Genomic DNA, 8,692 nt, shown 5'->3' with positions numbered 1-8,692 from the left:
CATGGAAACTGGATGTTGTAGAGAGCCTCGAGATCAACAAACAACGGAATTCAACTTTACTCAACAGAGATCAAGAAAACGGACACATATGGCTTTTCAAGTTACTATACACATCAACGAGTAAGCAGCGGAGTATCTGCTCCTACAAGAAATTAAATTTAAGTTTACCTAGCTTCTAAGTGAAAAAGTACCTGTGTTAATATATATTCGGTAAAATACGATATTTTTCTTCAGTCGAGTATTAGTACAAAACAATGAAGAAATCTGCACATTGTAGACGAAATCCGCGTATCTGTCAAGGATAAGCAAATAAGGTAGTGGAATTAAATGGAAATTACTAATCCTTCTCTCTCAATTAAATGGAAGATAACCTTTTTTGGTGTTTTATTTTAGCATTCCGCTAAAAATCCAATTTCATTACTCCAATTACATAATTGCGTGTAATGGCAATCATTCAAACTTGTGCTCAAATTTAGCCATTTTGAGTCTTGGTTTTTTTTTTAAATGGCGTATTCGACATTTTTCAATAAATAGTATCACGAAAACGTCCCTTCTAATCGAAATGACGTCTAAGACTAAGTCGAAAAAAATAAGTTTTGTTTAGGAATAATTTCTTTTAGTAATAGCTTAAAAAAACTTATGAATAATGCAACAGGGGAAATTACGTATTCAGTTTAAGCAGCGTGCATGCTTCTATTACATTTTCTCGTTCTCACGCACACAACTGAACACCTGGTTTGTTTACATTCTTTTGCTGCCTGCTGATTTATGTATTCCAATCGACCTGATTATCCAAAATTGTCTCTATTCGTTTTTACTACGCTCTAAATTTCCCAGGTGAGTGTGACAACTGTTGGTAGCTTCTTTTTCTTCGGCAGCCTTTCCATTTGGTTTAGGTGTTAACCGTAATGTAATCAGTTTGTAGCTGATTAACCAAGGAATCATTTGAATACATCTCAACGAACATCGTACGGGTAAGGCAAAGAAGTGTGCGTTTGACTTTGTAGTGTCGCATTAATGGCCCTTCAATCATTTTCAACTTCTATTCAATTTTCATACTGCCGAACTCTAACGGAACTATCTACTTACCCTCTTCTAAGATAATTATTTAGCTAATAAATTATCACACTAAAGCTTCGTGTTAGATAGCATTTCCAACCAACTCTGAAAATCGCAAACTTTGCGTATGAAGTAACATAAAAAAAAAAACACTTTGAATGAATCTAACAAGACGTTCAGCTGGAATATTTCAGTGCAATTACCGTTTAAAAATAAGTTGCCGAGAGTAGTCGTAGGTGCCGAAGTCAAAATTTACCCTAATTATTTAAAATCTTGGACACTTGAAAATTGGCAAAACTCGTAAAACAACAACTTTTGGTCAAATTTTTTAACTTCTTTTTTGAGTTATGTTTTTTTTTTGTAATGTTTGCACGGAAAATTACTTAAAAGGTCTCAAATATTGTTGGCATAGAATACAAATTAGTTAAAAAAAATTAAAAAAATGATCCTTATTTTTTTTATAATGCTTACCACTAAACCACCATTCATCAAAAGTTGTTATTGTACGATTTTTTCAATTATTTAATTTCCAAGGTTTTCAATATTTTATAATATATCACGGGTGTTCAATAAAAAATGAGAATGATTTCAGTGCCGTCCAGCGCTCTTGTGAGAACATCGCGACTAAGTTGCGTCGTACGGCTGACCAGGGCCCCTTCTTCAATAGTCATTAACGTTTTTTTTGAAGAATAAATATTATGTTTTTAATAAAAAATACTGAATCCGTTGAAAATTTTTTTTTTCACTAGCTATATTACTGAAAAAATTCTCATTTTTTATTGAACATCCGTTACATAAAATATAGAACACTTTTATGTGATTTAAATATTTACCCTTTTTTAATTTTTGCTCTAAATTAAAAAATAAAATTTACCGTGACTATTTCTCAGTCGTCACCTCGATTATAAGTGACGTTTTAGTGCTACAATTTATTGAAAAATTCGAATATTCCATTTAAAAATGTAAGATTTGTCGAATTTTAGCAAAAAAATATGAATGATTGCCCACATCAAACAGTTATGCAATGTTTCATGCAAATCGGAGAAGGTCGCGTCTGAAGTCAAACTTTTGCTTTGGCCTAAAACTACTCAAATAGTTCTACTGAATCAATAGGTTAGTTCGCGTATTTGCTTTTGTGTAAGATTCTGTACAGCAAAAACCAAAAGTATGTTCCCGTACTAGCTGCACCATATTTTTTTTTTCTTACAGCAACTTACAGAAGGCTGCAGCAAGATACAGCAAAAGCAAAAAAGCAAGTACGGGAACATACCTAATATGATGCGAAACCACATCGTTTACAAATGGAGACTTCCGCAAATTCACGACGCTGATTTTTTGTTTGAATGTTCACACTTAGAAATAACTAATTTTACACGTGACGGAATCCAACTTTGACATAAAAGATGAGACGTAAACAAACATGTAATGTAATATTAAGTGCACCGTGACTGAAAAGTTCGTTTTTCGACGAAAAGTACGTTTGACTTAGCTATATTTCGCGTCTGTTGTGACTGTCAAAATGTCACTCTCAGAGCACCTAAATTTACATGAACTCTTCTAAATGTGTTGAATAAGCATGCAGCGTGCTTCATAATATGGAAGAGGAAGTCTTGCCCATCTCAACTCACGAAGTGCAAACAATACGAATTGGTTTTGTATTTACTGTTTCTATATCTATGAGTTCTTCGTGCGTTATTGAAAAAAGTTACCAAACTATGCTGCAATACTCCAGTATAGGGATCACATATTTGATCAATTGTTTGATTAGAAACTAGGTTGGCGAAGCACTTTAAGCAGATTCACATATAAAGTATATGTAAAAAGTGGTTTAGATCCCCTCCCTCAATGTTCATGCTCATGCTGGAAATTTCTTGACTTCTTCAAGCATATGAGAGCATTTCTAGGCCAAATAGAAAAAAAATGTCCCGAATTTCTCAGATTTGCAATGAACATTTCATAATTGATTGTTATGGGTAATCATTGATATTTTTGCCAAAATTCAACCATTTCGGATCTTGTATTTTTTTCAAAATGGAGTCTTTAATTTTTTATAATCAATTGTAGCACGCTAACAATATGACTTTTTATTTAAAAGACGTCTCACACAAAGTTGTACGGACACATAAAGTCCTTATAAGGAAAATATACACGGTAATTTTTTTGAAATATTGAGTAAAATTTAAAAAAAAGATTAGTTAAAAACTTAAATATTTCAAAATGTTCTTGTTTTATATCTATATTTTTTAAAAAGCTCATGAAAACTGCAAACTTTTAAAATATTTAAAACCTTGGACTCCTTAAAATTGACAAAAATAGTATACAAACAACTTTTTATCAAATTTATACACTTTTAGCTAATGCGCTGTTTTATATATATATTTTTTATCGGAAATGAATTTAAAATGTCTCAAATATTGGTTTCTGTATGAAAATTACATAAAAAAGCGTTCGAACTAAAATTAAAAAATGCCAGATGTTGTTGTTTTACGATTCTTATCAATTTTAAAGTGTCCAAGGTTTTAAATATTTGAAAAGTTTGAAGTTTTCATAAGCTTTTGTTAAAAAAAATATGAAAATTGAACCAGAACATTTTAAAATATTAAAAAATTTAAAACATTCCTGGAATTCTTACTGAAAATTACAAAAAAAATACCGTCTTTATTTTTCCTAGCCAGATTTTATCTGTCTATACAACTTTGTCCCAGACGTTATTTCGATCCGTTTTTCGTTTCAGTGCTGCACTTTTTTTGAAGAATTTCAAAGACGCCATTTTGAAAATTTTATATGATCCAAAATGACTGATATATATATAGCACAAATATGAAAGATTGCCCATAACAAATACTTATGCAAAGTATCATGCTAATCGAAGAAAGTCGAGTCTGGTCGATTCATCATTTGGTATGTAACTGCTCTAGAGTATCATTGAGCTTACCACACAATATACAAACAAAAAAGATCGTACAGGCAGGTTTAAAAAGTTCTAACAGCATTAAGAACACTTAGTTGAAAGCAGGCGGAAGTTCCAGTTAGGGTAGGATCTAACATCCAAATTAAACGAACCTCAACGATAAAATCATAGAGCTACAGTTCTCAAATTCTCGAATCTGCATTAGCAATAGGATTAGCAAAAAAAGAATTAAATGGAATTTACTAATTCTTATTTCAAGCAGGATTATAATTAAGTACCAATTAACTAGATAACCACAGACAAACAGATATAAAACATTGAATATTTTTCACTGTAAAACATTGTCGCTAAAACATTACCGCTATATGTTGGGTACACTGTGGTGGGCACTACGCTGAACAGATGGCGATAGTATGTAAAGGTCAAATGCAAGGGAATTGATTATGCGCGCCACAGGCGGCGGTACTCCCAACTACGATACTTTTAAATTGACTGTTAAATGCTTGTTCGATGAACAATAGACTGATGCAAAATTTGCAATTTTCGCTCCACAGTGTTCAAACGGTTCCAATTTGGTTCCTGATTAGCCTAAAAATTGATAGCTGTACTTGTAGTAAATTTTCATAGCTACAACTTTGTCCAAGACCACTTTTCGATAAAATGTAAGGATCAAAAGTAGTTATTAATTATTCAAGTCACTATTGTCTTATGATTATGCTCAATCAACTGCTCAGCAGGCAACATTGGTGTTTCTGGCGCGTAGAATAGAGCTAAACATCATGGCTACTATGTCACACTGCAGAATACAGTGTTGCCCACAAAAGTTGCTTGATCATGCCATAAGATTATCTATCTCTTAAACAATTAATAACTATTTAATTTGATGTTCGGCTGAAAAACAATATTGCGCAAAGTTGTAGCTGAGAAAATTTTCCATAAGAATAGCTATAGAAATTTTTAACGGTGCAATATGGTTGAAGGTTAAAAGACTACGAAGAAAAAGTTTGGTTTTCCCATAGTAATTCTCATATAAACTTCAAATGGTTTGTGCCCAGTCAGTTTCTTACTAAATCAGTTCAAACGTTGGGAGGCTAATCTAGACCCGATTTGGAACCGCTTGAGCACTGTGGAGCGAAAATGTCAAATTTTGCATCAGCCTAATGAACAACTTGCGATTGTTATGTTTGTTTGTCTGTGATATAACTGACGGCCCATTTACAGTAATTTTCGTTGAAAATCTGGTCGATCATCTCATTTCAGCGACTTTAAATATATTCAATAATGGTATTGCTTTTTGATTCCAGGTTATTTTTTGAAAATGCTGAGTCAAACCGATTCTATCAGTTCGATATGATATGAACTTGTAGACGATCAAAGTAAAGAAAAGTGTTTTTTGCACCTGCATGAGATCGGCCACATTTTGTAGCCAGGTAATTTTTCCCTTCAAACTTCATTAAGACTGCTACTTAGTCAGATGAAGAATAACAATAAACCATTAAACATTTAAAGCATTAACATTATCGATTGAAATTTGCCGACACGAGCATTATCTAAAATGCATACTGTGAATTGTAAAGGTGCAATTTCAAAAGTTTTTAAGTAATGGATAAACATGACTTTTCAACATTTTACAACTGTTAAGTTAGTTATGAAAAGTATCCAATTAGTTATTGATTTAAATAGTTTCGCTTTCTCATATGGTTAACATGCTTCTCTGTACGCAGACGAACTTCATAAGAATAAAAATATCTTATGTAATGGCCTCATCTCGGGGAGCTGGTGGACGTATATAGCCGTAGTGCCAGTCATTAGTTGTATTTCATTTTAAATATATCGAGCCGTGTTCGTACCGTGCAGCTCATCATCTTTCTGAAATGGCCAGCAACGGCTCGCCTCACAGTCCCCGGAAAGCAGTTTTTGACCTCCCGGTTGCCACACAACGCGTGCAATCGGGTCAGCGCGGTTAGGTGCGAGAGGCGCTGTTGAAATAGGTCTGAGGAAAATATTTCGAAATCTTGTTGCTCGTTTTCGCTTTTCCTCGAAGGAAAAAGATCAATACACTGTGCGCGGTGGAGGTAAAAATAAATTTCCAGCACATCCACCAGAGCAGAGCGGCTGTAAATGTGAACGTGCCGAGGCGTTCGCGCTAGATTTGAGCTAATCCGGTTTCAAAAAGACCAGAAAATATTTGTGCGCATTCGTGTACCAAGATAGAGACCATGTGCAGGGTGGTTCTTCAGCGTTTTTCCCACAACCATGATAGCTTCAGAAGGTTGTTTTGACCATCATATATTGAACAAAGATGAAGACTAACATTTCTGAAAATCATGCGAACCCGTGCCGAATCGATGAGAACCTCTTTCTGCGCGTGCGAATATTCTTAGTAGTTGCTCACTATAGCACATTATGCGCGAGATTTTGTTTTCGCCGCCACCGTCGGTTTGGTAGTAGTAACTGGGTGGTGGAGAAACTGAAAATGTATTTTTAAATCCTTTACGATTGTGTTTCATTTTGTACAACTTTTCTCGCGATGCAACCAACGCCACACAGTGCTATTTACATTTCATATTTTTCTGGTTTTCCATTTTGGATGGCATTCAAGCACACATTATTCTGCATCTTATTGACTGTTTTCCTTACGTTACTGTTGTAATTTTGATAACTTTAAATTAGAATTTGTTATCAGCTAATTTCATGTCAAGCTGGAAAATTCAACGAGGATATATTCAGGTCGAACTTCCTTCGGCATTGAGTACCATTGACTGAATGTCATATGTGGAACGGTTTTGACGTATGTAATATATGGTCGTTATTTGTCAAACTGTTCAGATGAATATTAGTTGGGAAGTAACTACATTTTTTTTGAAATTTTCGCTCCACAGTCCTCAAATTATTCCAAATCGCATCCAGATTAAGTATTCTGGCAACATTTAAATACATTTGGTTAACTAATGACTTTGGAAAATCTATTTGAAATGTATATGGAAATTTCTGTGGAAACCCAAACTTTTTGATCATGTTTTTCTAATGCTATGTTCAGACTACTATACATAGTGGGTTAAGAGCGGACAAAATTGAATGTTTTTTCAACAAGTTTAGATTTGTTGCTATGTTTCCCATGTTCCTTATTCATTTTTACTATGATTGTTTTTTAGGCCCACCTAGATACTACCACACCAAAACTCACACTTCGTTTAAATTTAAATTTATTTGAATAAAACAAATAAAATATAGCTTTATAATAGGACAAATAGTAACCAAGAAAAAATAAATAAAATAACTAGAAGAAATGATAAATCTAACATAAACTAACAATTTTCAGGTGTGTGATGAGCTATCTACAAAATAAACTTCAGTAATGAAGTTGGGATGAACCCAGTAGAATTAAGTTCCTTCAAAGAGATCCCTAACTCATAAATGACTCTAATAATTAAGATATGCAATTTAATAAATTATACTGTGTGTAGAAAAGTGCACTTTTTTTATTATGTACTTACTAGTAGTTGACACGAACTAATGTCAAAAACTCGTTGATTTTTTATTGTAGTGCCGCTACACAGTACTGGTTACACAATACTGGTTTTAATACTTGTTTAAAGGAAAATTCTGTGCGATATGTGTAGAATTGAAGAGTGAAATACAATTGCGGTAGGTGATGGATGATGTTTAAGCATCTATTTTGCAATACTTGAAATTTTACCAACTTTGTTTTGCAAGCATGTCCCCTAACGATGGCTAGGTACTGCATATGAGAAAGTGGCATGCACTGGTTTTAAACCGCATTGTTCGCTGTAATTTTTGAAACTAACTGGTTGTCACATTGTATTCTGAAGAGGGAAAGGGAGGAGTGAAAAGTCAAAACGCCAGTTAGTGTCAAAAACTACAGTGAACAATGCAATTTAAAACCCGTGCAGACCACCATTACCGAGCGTGGAAAGCTAGATGCAGCCATGATAAAACGTTAGAAGAGCATTCCTAGGCACAAATTTGCCAACACGATACATTGAGTCAAAGAGAGACGAGACTTTCCTTTGGACATATACTATTGACTAAATACATGCTTAGCATACACAGTTGTACACCTCATTTGTTAAAAACTTTTCACTCAGTTGGTGAAATTTGTTTTTCTTTAAAGTAATTGATAGATTAGGATCATAGTTTACTATAGATATGCAAAGAATAGGTAAATCTTAACATATGAATCAACACCAATGATTTTTTACACTTAAAGTCCGAGATGTGCAGCGAGCATTTCTCACTTCATTTTTACAACGCAAAAACAAATACAGTTTATTACTAAAATCCACTTTTATATACATATCTACAACAAGCTTAAACTCTATTCTATCTACTCCTACAAAAAGAACTATGTTACGTCAACTGTGTTCAAAGTTATTAGCAAATGAGCAGTTCGTGACCAAAACTGTGTATGCCAAGTATGACTAAATATATATTATATTAAAGCAACTGATAGAAAAGAGTTTTTGGTTCATATAGATACGTAAAACACAGTAAATTTGTATTTAGACGAAAAGCTGATCCTAAATTTGCGTCACAAAAACGAAAAGAGAAATAATCGTTGATCATTTCAGACTTACAATGAAAAAGCTAATTAGTGTGAATTCAAATGTTGTGATTTATCTACTCTATGCGTATCTACTGTGAACTCTGATCCTATTCTATCAATTACTTGAAGTAAAACCAACCGGTGGAAACTAACGA

This window comes from Ochlerotatus camptorhynchus, unplaced genomic scaffold (assembly GCF_037179485.1).
Source record: "Ochlerotatus camptorhynchus isolate MF236.1 unplaced genomic scaffold, CSIRO-AGI_Acam_v1.1 ptg000054l, whole genome shotgun sequence".
NCBI classification, from domain to species: Eukaryota; Metazoa; Arthropoda; class Insecta; order Diptera; family Culicidae; genus Ochlerotatus; species Ochlerotatus camptorhynchus.
This window is presented reverse-complemented; position numbering follows the sequence as displayed.